The 13,840-nt window shown below is 38.4% G+C and overlaps 1 protein-coding gene across 1 annotated transcript in view; it reads right to left on the minus strand.

Annotated features, from left to right (window-relative positions):
- LOC306861823 (IQ motif and SEC7 domain-containing protein 3-like) overlaps positions 1 to 13,840 on the minus strand; it is a gene marked incomplete at its 3' end in the record, with an annotated part of 140,770 nt that overhangs the window by 82,222 nt on the left and 44,708 nt on the right. The gene's annotated exons all lie outside the window — the stretch shown is intronic.

Consider the following 13,840-nt stretch of genomic DNA (forward strand, 5'->3'; position numbering starts at 1 on the left):
GGAGGGTGGGACACACAGTGATTTGCGACACCCAACATGTGACACACAGACATGACAGACACAGTCATGCAGCTATCAGTGTGGTACATTAACTGCTCTTTATTGCGGTGTTGTTCTGTAACCTGATGTAGCAATGGAATTGTTCAGGCTAACTCTTGCAAATCTGTTGGACCCCCTGCTAAACTTGAGGTGGAGCCCCATCCACAATCTAGTGTCAATTTAGTGTCAGTTTAGGCATAATAGTGAGAAGCTTTTGAGCCCTCTGAGTGGTTCTTTCAGAGAAAGCAACAGTCAGCTCACTACAGATGTTAGGAAACTCAGCACGGCACACCATAATTGTCACAATTTCTACCATACCTAAAATATGCCAAGAAAGCGTTCAAATTATTAAGCTCCATGTAAATGTAGCTACTGCAAATATGTATGTCACGCTTCTGACAATGAACTTAATTTGCAGTGTACAGAAGACAAATTGTACCAGACTATATTGAGCTCATTTTCCCATGAAGGAAAGTGGGGTTGTCCCGTACACCAGTGGTCTACCTAAAGCCCCAGATTTAAGACTCTTCAAGCCATTGAGTTGAATCAATGGGGATCTAGATGACAGTAGGGGCTTTTGCTTTGCTTTTGAAGTGGTAGGCTGATAATAATTAGAGACCGTAGATCTCTCGCCTTTCATCACCCTCTCTGTTTTAACTTCCGTCCTTGTCCATGTCACATTAGATCACTCTCTTCGTTTATAGCCACCCCTGTTTTTCGTTCTGGGTTCTACCTTTTCAGTCCCTTGCGTCCCCTACCCACTCACATGGTTCTTTCTTTTAGCATGAGTGAGTGTGATTGTGTATGTGTGAGGCTCTGAGAGAGCACTCCGGGCCTGTATGCATTTGTCTAACCGCAGTCTAATATCACAGAGTGCTAGAGGACCAGGACAGGTCATAGTCAGAGTTCTGCACACAGACAGGCTTTTAAAAGGCTCTGCTGGCATCAATGTATGCATGAAGCAGCGAAACTCAATTATCTTTCTGTCCAGATGACACGGCAATGGGGGCGACAAAGCAAAAAAGCTGCTGATTGTAAATGGAATCGGATTTGATGTTTGATAGGCAATGTTTTTCCAAAGGAGGGGGGGGGGGGGGGGGGTATTTTAGGAATTTAGTATGAATTAGTCGACAGAGAAAAATGGTAACTCCAAAATGTAGTGAGATGCCTAGCTATAAAACATTGTAAGGCATCATGAACCCACTTATTTTGGCTGTACTCGAGGGTAAGATCATCTAAGACACTCTTTGGCCAAAGAGGCAATGCTGCATTGGGGAAAATGAATCCAAATTGCCAGACAAATTGAGAACAAAGAAAAAAAGAGCCATTTGATAACAACAAAAATAAATTGACAAAATCAACCAAAAAATAAATACATTTTAATCAATATTTGCAGGCTGCATGTGTTTTTAAGCTTATTAGAGTATGGTGTTGTTAGCACAGAATCATGCTAAGATAAAGATGTTAGCATGTCTCCCATGCTTGTTCTTAAAATGAGGAGTGCTATTTTTGTGATGCCCAAAATTTCTGCCAAATAGAGTGTTTGTATTCAGTTACTTATGAGGTTCCATTGTAGTAACAGTAGGATGCTGCCTTCAAATCTAGCTGTCTATACAGGCAGTAATGTAGATAGCAAGGCAGCTCACTAACATTTAAAGCAGATTTGTGTGTTTTCTCCAACAAAACAGAACTGAGTTTTCGCCATTTTAAAATTGTATACATTTTCTTGCTTCTTCGGTAGACACCAGTGAATATATAGCACAGGGACATCCAAAATAAAACCTCCCACTAACTAATAAACCAGCATACTGAAACATGACAGGGGTTTAAAAGCTTGTATCCAGGAATTAACCTAGCAATACTGGGAAAATAAGACTCAGAAGACTCTCATGTTGAACATGGTTTGTGGTATGAGCACTGCCAGTATCTTATTTCAACATGCGTTTGTGGCCTCGCCGGCGGGATTGAAAGGGGCGATAAAGATCAATGCCTTCCAAAAATGGCTAAGGCGATAAGACAGGAGTCAGTGAGCACGAAATCAGAACATTATAGGCAGCGTATGCAGCGTGGCATACGCACACAGGATATCCCCAAGGGGGGAAAGGATTGGAGGAATAAAAGTGAAAAGCGGAGAGCTTGTTCAGGGAGAAAATACTGCTAATCCATTCATCCTCTGAATACATGAAAAAAGCACTTGTTCAGGCTCAGCAATGGATAATAAGTTACATATTGGAAGATGAAGACTTATGACATTATATAGCGCCAATTTCTTCTACTATTAAGATGATAGCCAACAACCAGGGCTGGTCAGTTACTTGCACTCAAAACATTGCTCTGATTGTTTGAGTATCCTAAACATTCCAACAAAGCAATATTAGCTCAATCAATGGCAGTTTGGGATAGAACTACCTATTTGGCCAACCAATGGCATAAGTCTGTTTGGTGCCGCTAGGGGTGCAGAAATTACAAACTTCAAATTTAAAGAGAAACTGTGCTCCATATTTTTAAATTCCTAGGCACTTAGAGTCAGTCCAGTGGACTGAAGAAGAACCATGTAAGTTTACTCCATTCTATCTGAAAGTTCCAAAGAAGTGAAACCTGTGAATAATAGATGTTGAAATAAAGCTTCCTCTCAGCAGGTGGCAAAGCTAGGGAGCAAAAATAGACAGTGCTAAAAACATGGAGTGCTCATTGTCTGATAAAATGTTTGGGTCTTGCCTTTTTCTTTTTTTTTTCTTGTCGGATTTTGTTTTCAACTGCTGAAGCAACTGGTTAATAATGTTTATTTTCTTACTTTGTTTTCTCTTTTTTCTTTGAATTCATCCACATTGTTCTCTTGAGGACAGTCTGAGAGAAAACAAAGTGAGGCAGAAGGGGTGAGAGGATGTAAAAGCAGGTATGCAGGGGCGAGAAGTCATGGGGCTGCTGGGAAATCCAAATACAAAGTGTGTAAACTAGACAACACACAAACACGCATTCCAAGTGAGACTATAAAAAAGGCCAGTGCCATGCCATGCTAAACATACACAAGCACACACAATGTTATAGACAGTCTGTGCGAATGTGTGTATAAAAGCTATAAAAGAAAGTGAAGTGCTGTGTATTTATATGAGTCAAAGCTTCATTTAAACTTAGATGAACCTCTCTCTCTCTCTCTCCTTTTCTATTTTTATGTTTGTTTGTTTTTTGTCATCAACTTCATTGTAATTTTTTTGTAATTTTGACCTATTTTCAGTTCTCAGTTGGTTTAGCAAAGTTATTCTCTACTATTCCTCTCATCTCCTTTCATTCTGTCATATTAATTTCCCCACTGTGTTCACCCTTCCTGTTCATTTCTGCTACAGCTCAAAATGTCATGTCTATCTTGGGAAATATATAGTAATTCATGTTTTACATTTACAATGTAACATGGCTAAGACAAAACAGTTCTTAAATTTTAATCTGTGATTTATTACAGGGCACAGAGAGTTGAATTTCAGTTCAAGTATTTGATACTCTGCAGGAGCTGTCGGTCACCAAGGGCTCCAGGCCAATTGTTTGCCAGTTTTCCCAAAACCTTTGATACTAAAAGCATGATAAATAAAAAAGATAAAAATAAAAATGTTAAGAGCAAACTACACAGAGAGTATATGGTTTGTAATATGTGGCCAGTATGGGATTACTGTAGGGTCATGGAACGTCATTTTATTATCATGATAATTTTCCTGTGACAGTCACAGTTTGTTTTTGTTTTTTTTTAACTGGCAGCTTGTACTTTGATCCTGAGGAAATTTGATTTTAGTTATGTAGTGACCTGTTCCAAATTAATGATAAATGATACATAAAATAAATAAACTGTAAAATATAATAATAATAATAATAAGAAGAAGAAGAAGAAGACTAAAAAGGTGAGCATAAAACAGTAAACTAATTAAAAAAATTGTGAGATTTTCTAGCTCAATCACTACCATTTCCTGGGAATCCCAGCAGATTAACATTGAGGAGAGACACAAACTGTGGAGAGGTTTAAAATTAAAGTACCCAGAATTTTCTGTGTTTCCTCAGATCACAGCAGAGACTGTAGCTGCAGCACACTGATAGATGGGTATTGTGCATATTGCAGCAACTACTGCTGCCTTTACTACTGCGACACAGTGCAGGCATTAGTGAGCATGTGGGGGATGAATCCATGCTCCTGTAGTTCTGAAGGGTGTGTGTGTGTGTTTCTGCGTGTATGTGACTCCCTGCTGCTCCTGCCCCCGCACTGTCACAAAAGCAGCTCAAGTGCCTGCGGAGAGAGAGAGAGATTTTTTTTTTTTACATAGTCCCCTATCCACCCACAATATGTATGACTTCAACTACAACTGCACTCTTGGCAGCCTTTAAACAATAATAATAATAATAATAATGAGACTGTGGCTGTTGGGAGGAAATTTTATCAGCCCTATACAAGCTCATCTAGCATGTAAATCCTTACCAATCCATACAAAAGAGTACAAGTGTAATTTTGTAAGACCATTTGTAACATATAAATGACACATCATTTCTGAAGCTGTATCATGCAGTTTAAACAGCTGCAAGCTTGTCCTAAAACTGCTCAGCGCAGTTATCTGCCCCATAAGTTTCTAAAAATTTAGCAATTTGTGACACAGGCCCTAAGGCCATAAACTCCCTACCCAGAGGTTCTAAGTACCAACCACCTTCTAGTATGGGGCACCCGTTTATTTTATTAATCTGGAGCAGAATCTTTGTTAAAGAAGGAAAGGTTTACCCAGTGATTACTGGGGGCCCACCTGAGGGCTAGGAATGGAGGGCCTATCTTTTGTTTAGAACAAATTTATGGTGAATATTTTATTTATTTATTTTTATTTTTATTTTTTTATGTGAACTATCCATTTAAGTTTTTGAAAATGTTGTAATTTCTGGCATATGCTCTAGGGCCCCTCTAGGATGGGGCACCTGTTTATTTCATTCCAACTGGCAGCTGGTACTTTGAGAAATATGATTATGCTTTTAGCAACCTCAAATTTATTTCTAAAAAAGGGCCAGCTCCATATTGGACCCATATGTTTCTGAAAATATTGCAATTTGTGGCACGTGTCCCCAAATTTCAAGGGGCCCCAACTACCAACCACCCTCGATGATGGGTCACCAGTCATTTTATTTTATTTTATTTGCTTGCTTGAGACTTGCACTTTGATCTTGAGGAAGGGAAATGTGATTTTTCTGAAAATGTTAGAATTTGTGGCACATGCTCTGGGGCTGCATGTATGCTGCGGAGGGCCCCATACTCCAGGTGCCTAATATCATCCGCAGTTATTAACATCGCTCTTAACAGAGATGTAAATCCTATGAAGGACTAAATAATTGCACAAAGGCAACATGTTTCATGTGGATTTGGAGGGCCTTCTGATGTTTATGCCCCAGGCTTCATGGTTCTATGATTCAGCCCTGCAAAATCGAAGTGATATGGCCTTGTGTGATTATTAAACTGCAAAAGAGACTCTTACGATAAGAAAGAGTCTGTACAATCATCTAATTGTGGCTTTTCATAATGTGCAGCTCTGACCACTTGTAGTTAAATTGAGTTAAAGGCAACCCAACACAATCAATAGCTATTTGGTTGGCAGGAGACCATACTTTGATCTATTTGTTCTAATTTTCAAACTCTCTAAAATAGGCTTTGAATTTTTTTTTGATATTCCAAACTCCGACATGTTTTCTCGTGTTCTATTATTTCCCCTAATTACCTGTCATTACTATAACCTACTATTTCTCTCCAAATTTGACCTTGTGCAACTTTTTCAAAGCTAGTCATCCTCACTGATTAACAGCCAAAGGTCTGCAGCTTATTCTGCCCAAGAACTGCCCCCCAATTACCGACCAACTACATAAATTATGCATCTTCTTTTATTAAGTGAAATGTAGACAAACTTTCATGTCGTAGGATGCTGCAAAAAATGCACTTCCACAAGTTTGAGTTTGCTTCAAAAGATGCTTGGAAAATTCTATAACCAAAAAACATAAAGAAACGTTTAGAAAAAAAGATGACCAGAGGTCATGAGACTGCAGAAGGATTAACATTTTGACATCCTACCTCAGATACAGAGAGTGATTTCTCAGTGCTGTTATTAGTAAAAAGTGTCAACGTCATCAGCAATTCATCTTTCTAAATAGATTACTTTTGAACATCATTCATTACATCTAGGGAATAGATACATTTTTAAAGCCATGACCCAACAGGATGAATATTGACTAAGCGATAACATGGCTCAAAGTTAATTCATTCCCCACCCAACCCTGAGGGAAATCTGCTAAATGCAGAATGTGTTTTCATAAAGATTTACTATTTGTTTTGCTACACATGTGCTTTCAGATCCTGTCTTACTTTCACAATATTTGTAATTCTCCAATTTTTTTTACAACTATTCGACAAGACTGGAGATCTAAGATCTCAATTTACAACACATATGCAATAGCTCATGTTTGATAATGAACCACAAAGTGAATTATGAAAATATAAAATAAGCAGACTTTGCATAGATGGCACAATCTGGTACATGCTGGTTAATTTTTATGGAAGCCTGATTCCGTTTCCATAATTCCAATTTTTTAATCTAACAATTCAGACTTTTTATCTAAGAACTTTGAGATAAATTCGTGCAATTCTGAGAAATAAAGTAAAAATAGCGAGTTTATATATCACAATTCTGACTTATTAACAAGTAATTGCAGGTTTATATCTTGAAATTCTGACTTTATAACTCACAATTGCAAGCAACAAGCAAATTGTATCATTATTGCATTTGTAAACTGATATTCAGCTGTTATTTTTAATAGTCAATGTATTTTATCAGTCACAAAAGCTCATTAAACACTGCAGGTGTCATGATGGTCACAGATAAGGAGATGTACCTTTAATTTTAAGAGTTTATTGCTCACTAAAAAAAACAATTGTATCCAGTCATGTGACTTTACCATTACTCAATCCATGCTATAGGAGGTCTGTTAAAATTCAGTAGGCTCAGTGGAGGCAAGAGAAACATGGCCTCCAACTGTAACTTTAACGCCTGGTGTCGCTGTTGGACAGTGTCACTTTAGAAAACATCTACCTGGTCTCATGGCATAAACGTACCTGGGCGCACTTTTTAGCAAGATGCGAAATATGTACCAATAAGTACATATCACTGCAGTTTCCAAAAGAATTGAACACTAGAGGCAGTAAAACTCTGAGTTATTTTCGCACAATTACTTGAACAATCTCATGTTATGACTTCAAAACAATATTAATATTCTGGGAAATTTGAAAACTGATGCTTTTGAACGTTAGCATCACACATATCCAGCTTCATATCTATGGGTTTTCATAGACGGTAGGTTTGTTCGGTAGCTTACGGAGTACGGAGACGTACTGGAGAGGTGAGACGCTCCGGTTTGAATCCAGTGTAACTACGGTTCGACAGAACAGTTTAAATCTGCATATAAGGAAGTTCAAATAGCATGGTTGCATCAACAAACACGTTTTTATATCAGTTTTGCATTTGTCAAAACTATCGGGTAGCTTTAGGGTTGGGTTTGGTATAGGGCATATTTCCAATAGAGCATTAATTTTTAGCGATGGCCCCCGGATATTTGAATTCTGAAACACCGCAATACGTATCTGAAGCAACATAATAAAAACACATACCAAGGTTTATGTATTGAACCCGTGTTTTAGCGCCACTCAGTGGACATTTCTCTATGAAACTGCGGTGAAACGTGCAGTAAGGTACTTAAAACAGTCTCACTAAAAAGTGCTTTCAAAGTCACTGAAATGTCTGGTGAATATGCAACCATGTCTCACAAGAAAACATAACTATTTCACGAGGTGGTAATTTTGTATGATTTTGTATAACGTGACTTGCACACAAACATATGTTTTTATAAATCGAACCATCAGTGGGACGTAAGCAGATCATATGAAAAGGTACAAATGAGATCCTACTAATTTATAGAAATTAGCCACCAATTCGCCTAAATGTGAGATAGCTATGAATTGCCATGAGATTGTATTAGAATACACATTAGTAGTATACATGCTCTGCTTTAAAATATTTATTGATTAAATATCACTGAAAGTGCTTTTGTAAAGTAAAACTTGCCATCGCAGTTCATTTTGTTCTTTTGAGATGACTTTTAGCTATTTTTCAATGAATGTTGAAAAAGAATGTTGAAAAAGAATGTTCAATGAATGTTTTATTACATTTTTTTTCAATGAAGCCTGTTTCTCTCTCACTGATTGGACTGTTTTTGAAGCTGCTGCAAACGATCTGGACGAGCTAACAGAGACTGTAGCATCTTATATCAGGTTTTGTGAGGATATGTGCATTCCTACCAGAACTCATTTAACCTACAACAATGACAAACCATGGTTCACTGCAAAACTTAGACAGCGCCATCAGGCCAAAGAAGATGCTTACAGAAAGGGGGATAAAGTCTTGTATAAACAGGCCAAATACACACTGGAAAAGGAGATCAGAGTGGCAAAGAGGAATTATTCTGACAAGCTAAAGAACAAATTCTCTTCCAGTGATTTTGCTTCAGTGTGGAAAGGTATGAAAGATATCACCAGTTACAAGACACCATCCCCCAGCACTTTGGAGAATAAACAACTGGCAGACGATCTGAATGAGTTCTACTGCAGGTTTGAAAAAACACCCTCTCCACACAACCATTCACACCTCCAGCAACCCCCCTCTCCCCCATATCTACGATTCAGATCAGTGAAGATGACATGCTCCAGGTCTTCAGAAAGAACAAAAGAAGGAAAGCACCAGGCCCAGACGGTGTGTCACCAGCCTGCCTAAAAATCTGTGCTGACCAGCTGGCCTCGATCTTCACACAGACCTTCAATGGATCAGTGGAGCTGTGTGAAGTCCCCTCATGCTTCAAATGCTCCACCATCATCCCCGTCCCAAAGAAACCCAAAATTACTGGACTTAATGACTACAGACCTGTGGGTCTAACGTCTGTGGCCATGAAATCATTTGAAAGACTGCTTTTGGCTTATCTGAAGGCCTCCGCTGGACCCCCTGCAGTTTGCCTACAGAGCAAACAGGTCTGTGGATGATGCAATCAACATGGGACTGCACTTCATCCTGCAGCATCTGGACAAACCAGGGATTTATGTGAGGATCCTGTTCATAGGCTTCAGCTTTTAACACCATCATCCCGGACACCCTTCAGAATAAACTGGCACAGCTCTCCATCCCCACCTCCATCTGTCAGTGGATCACCAGCTTCCTGACAGACAGACAGCAGCTAGTGAGGCTGGGAAAATTCACATCCAATACCCGCAACATCAGCACTGGAGCTCCTCAGGGCTGCGTTCTCTCTCGACTGCTCTTCTCCCTCTACACGAATGACTGCACATCTAAAGACCCTTCTGTCAAGCTCCTGAAGTTTGCAGATGACACCACACTGATCGGCCTCATTCAGGACAGTGACGAGTCTGCTACAGACAGGAGGTTAAGGAGCTGGCTGTCTGGTGCAGTCTTAACAACCTGGAGCTTAACATGCTCAAAACTGTGGAGATGATCGTGGACTTCAGGAGAAACAACCCTGTTCTCCCCCCACTCACTATCATGAACAGCACTGTGACTGCAGTGTAGTCATTCTGATTCCTGGGCACCACAATTTCTCAGGACCTGAAGTGGGACAATCACATTGAGTCCATTGTGAAAAAGGCCCAGCAGAGGTTGTACTTCCTTCACCAGCTGCCACAGGACTTGATGAAACAGTTCTACTCTGCCATCATTGAATCCATCCTCTGCACTTCTATAACTGTCTGGTTCAGCTCAGCTAAATCTGACCTCAGAAGATTACGGAGGGTAGTCCAGACTGCTGAGCGAATCATTGGTACAACCCTCCCCACTCCCCAAGAACTGTACTTATCCAGAGTGAGCAAAAGGACTGGTAAAATCACTCTGGACTCCTCAAATCCAGCACACTCCCTCTTTGAACTGTTACCGTCTGGCCGACGCTACAGAGCTCTGAGAACCGGAATTGGCCAGACACAGAAAGAGTTTCTTCCCTCAGGCACTCCATCTCATGAACACTTGACAATAAACACGGAACACACAACATTATTATACATTATTTATTCATCACACATACTTGTCTTTTCATTTCAAATTTACACATATCAGACCTGTACACACATAATTGTCTATATTATATATTGTGTTTTTGCTGTTTTGTACATTGCCTATTTGTATATTTGTATATTATTCTATATTATTCTTTGTATATTATTCTTTTATTATCTGTGTCCTGCCCGGTTACTGTCTTTCTGTTGCACGGTGGAGCTATTCTGTCCCTATAACAAATTCCTCGTATGTGTAAACATACCAGGCCAATAAAGCTCATTCTGATTCTGATTCTGATTCTGAATCAACCTAACAGGTTCACAAAACCTAAATGATTCATTAGAGAATAATTTTTAATCCATAAATGATTGTTTAAAAATCCTTAGGCACTAATCACAAATCATTGTATGAGTTGAATAGTTTTTGCAAGTGTTTTATCTGTCTTAACATTCTCTGTTGTGTAAAATACAACATTTGAAACTACCAGAACTTCCTGTTTTAGCTTCTTCAATAACTCAACATTCATTTCCACTATTATAATAGTTACAAAGCACAAAACTGTGGCGCTCTGACTGTGTTCAAACACAAGACAAATGCATAGACAAGGTCATCTTGAATTTACCATTATATAGCATGAGATAGCACTGTGTCCCATATGTGAAAAAAGATCAGGGGTCTTCAACCCTGTTCCTGGAGAGCTTCTATCCCACAGAGTTCAGCTTCAACCCTAATCAAACACACCTGAACCAGCTAATAAAGCTCTGCAGGGTTACTTGAATATAACTGACTGGTGTGTTGAAGCAATGTTGGAGCTGAAGCCTGCAGGAAGTTAGCTCTACAGGAGCATTGTTGGAGATCCCAAAAAAGAGAACCAGTAGCAACGTTGATTGGTGGATTGACGGATGAGGGTCGAGCCCTTGACCTGACTGATGGCACATGATGTGTGAATAAGACTAACTGCATCAGTAATGAGCATGCTGAAGTGCGGGCGTCAGCGTTATGGTAATAGATGGCTACGGCAAGCTGCCAGGCAAAAAGAAGAAAATAAAGGGTTGTAGAGAAGAAAATAAATAACCTCTCTTCATCAAAGCAAGACCAGGATGCTGTTATTTACAGACTAGTGTAATTTCACTGGAGTACATTACAAAATGTTTATGTTCTACTCACATATACACAAGGAAGTAACTACATTCAGACACATTACATACACACACATTTGAATGACGTCACATAGTATAATGAAGCACATAAAATACCTCACATGAGTATTTTCTCTACAGTTGTTTTTAGTCTAATTTTTCTTCTTTTTATTGCCACTTCTGCTCTCTTATAAATAGCATTGCTTTTTCACACCAAGAGTCTGCATCTAGTATTCCTGAAAAAAAGGAACAATAAAAGGCTGAAAGATTAAAGGTTTATAAGATTCAGATGAGGCTCGTGTTTATAGTGCCGAGGGTTCTGGGACTGATACATTGTTTTGCTGAGTCACATTTGTATTTATTTACTTATTTTACTAATAAAGCAGATATTTGTTTTAGTAAAGTTACTCTAACCTATCCCATTTCCCCAAAGAAAAACCCTAGACAAATGGCAAGGGTTATAAGGAAAAGTTGACCAACAATGAAAGTTTGTTACAATTTACTTATCATAATGTCACTTCAAACCTTTTTGATAATGTTTTTCTTTGGTGAAATACAAAAGGAGATGAATGCCAGATGTGATGATGGTGACTGTGTCTGTCAAGCTCCAAAAGGTATCAAAATATCAAAGCACAAAAAGATAAAGATAAGAGCCTTAAAGATAGAGCAGCCCACTGGTTAAGTGAAAACTCTAAAAATAATCTAAATAGGCTGTCAGACTGAATGGGATGCTCAAACAAACAGCAAAATTTTGACTTAGATGTACCTACATTCTGCAATTTAAGTTTTATTAATAGAAACAAAAACTCCCAACACAATTAACTGAAATAATTCAATGTGACCAACATAAGACATTCAGCTGTTTGGTTTTTGAACAGATTTGGCCAGTCTTGGCACAATAAAGGTTGAGTCGAGCCAGAGCAGGTGCAGTCTAGACTCAGTTGAACAGTAGGGACTTATAACTTCACAATTTAAATGTGAATCCATTTGTAAATAACACAAGATGTGCAGCTAAAGGGGCTATTTCTGGCTTAAGAGCGAAAATATATTAAATGATCTAAAAATAATGGCGATGCAACCTTTTCTCTTGAGTTTATGTCAAAACACTACAGAGAAGTGAAAGCAATTAAGACTGAAGTAAATGATGACAAAATTGTCATATTTGGGTAAACTATCACTAATCGCATTACAGAGATTGAGCTTTGTTTTTAAACTCTCAATACTCAAGCACAGCCATTATTAATCAACCTTTGTTAATTCAAATGTCAGTATACACAACTGCGTTAGGCTATTTTTTTATTCCCCACACACTAAGGGAGAGAATGGGCCGCTTCTGCGGGGGAGAGCAAAAGACAGGAAATGTGATTTGACAGTCTGATTATGAGTCAGGAAGAGAGGAGGAAGAAAAGCAGCAGTTCACACCTCAAATAATCAACATAGGAACAACGCACTGAAAAAAGCATTCCTATACATACAATTCACTGCGCATTCCAGCTTAAATGAACACTGTGAAACACCTAAAACATTCACTCCTTTTGAGAAAAATTATCATTAAAGTGACAGATCATCAATGAATAACATGAATGAATATATTTTGACTTTGATTAATATATTTTGCATATCCATTTGGCTTTTCTGACATTGTAAACTTGCTCATTAGCCCACCTGGTACAGCACTGCACTTGCAATGTGCAATTCATTTCAGAACTGCTGTAATATGTACAACAACCAATGTAATCACAGCCAGATTCATGTTCACCTGTGTAGTATATAACTGAACATGCTTTTAATGCCATTGGTGATGGACATTTCACTGTGAAAGTGTACCAAAATGTGAAAGAAGTGACGTAATATAATTTTGCGTCAAAAGGTCTGTAGAAAGCATTTTTTTTTATGCATGGAAAATGATGTATTTAACATAATTTATTCTATCATCAATGTATATTTAGTGGTTTCTAATAGATTTAACGTCAAAAACTTTCCTTACGTTCCATCAGGTGCATGATTACTGTCTGCTGTCATAGTAAATACACTGACAGGTGGCACATTCCATACAAACAGGTGGTACTCTCTACTGAGAGCACATAAAACACAATCCAATCAGCTCTTCCTCTAACGCTGCAAATCACAAATCACAGAGAGATCAGTCGTGTGGGGTCACAGTGGGAAAAGGAGAAAGAAACCGCAAGTGCTGAAGGGATGATGGAATAATGAGTAAAAATAGTGAGAGCCATAGTGAGCACAGAGAGCTGGGAATAAGGGAAGCAACAAATACCAAAGTGAAAAGCATTCGAAAAAGAGGATAAGAAAATGGCAAAAAAATAAAATAAAATAAAATGTTAAAGGGGAAGGTTTTATTATGGAAACAGAAGGATAGACTGAAGTCTCTAGTATTTGCCATATGTCATTTGCAAAAATGGTAAATGAAAAGTAAGGATGTTTAAGAAAATGTTTAAAATGTGTGTCATGTTCTTACAAATTAAATATTTTGTATTAATGTTGGTTTAGATATGTTTTTAATGACATTCATGTCACAAATACTACATATAACAAAAG

This window comes from Barbus barbus (assembly GCF_936440315.1).
Source record: "Barbus barbus genome assembly, chromosome: 42".
Taxonomy (NCBI): Eukaryota; Metazoa; Chordata; class Actinopteri; order Cypriniformes; family Cyprinidae; genus Barbus; species Barbus barbus.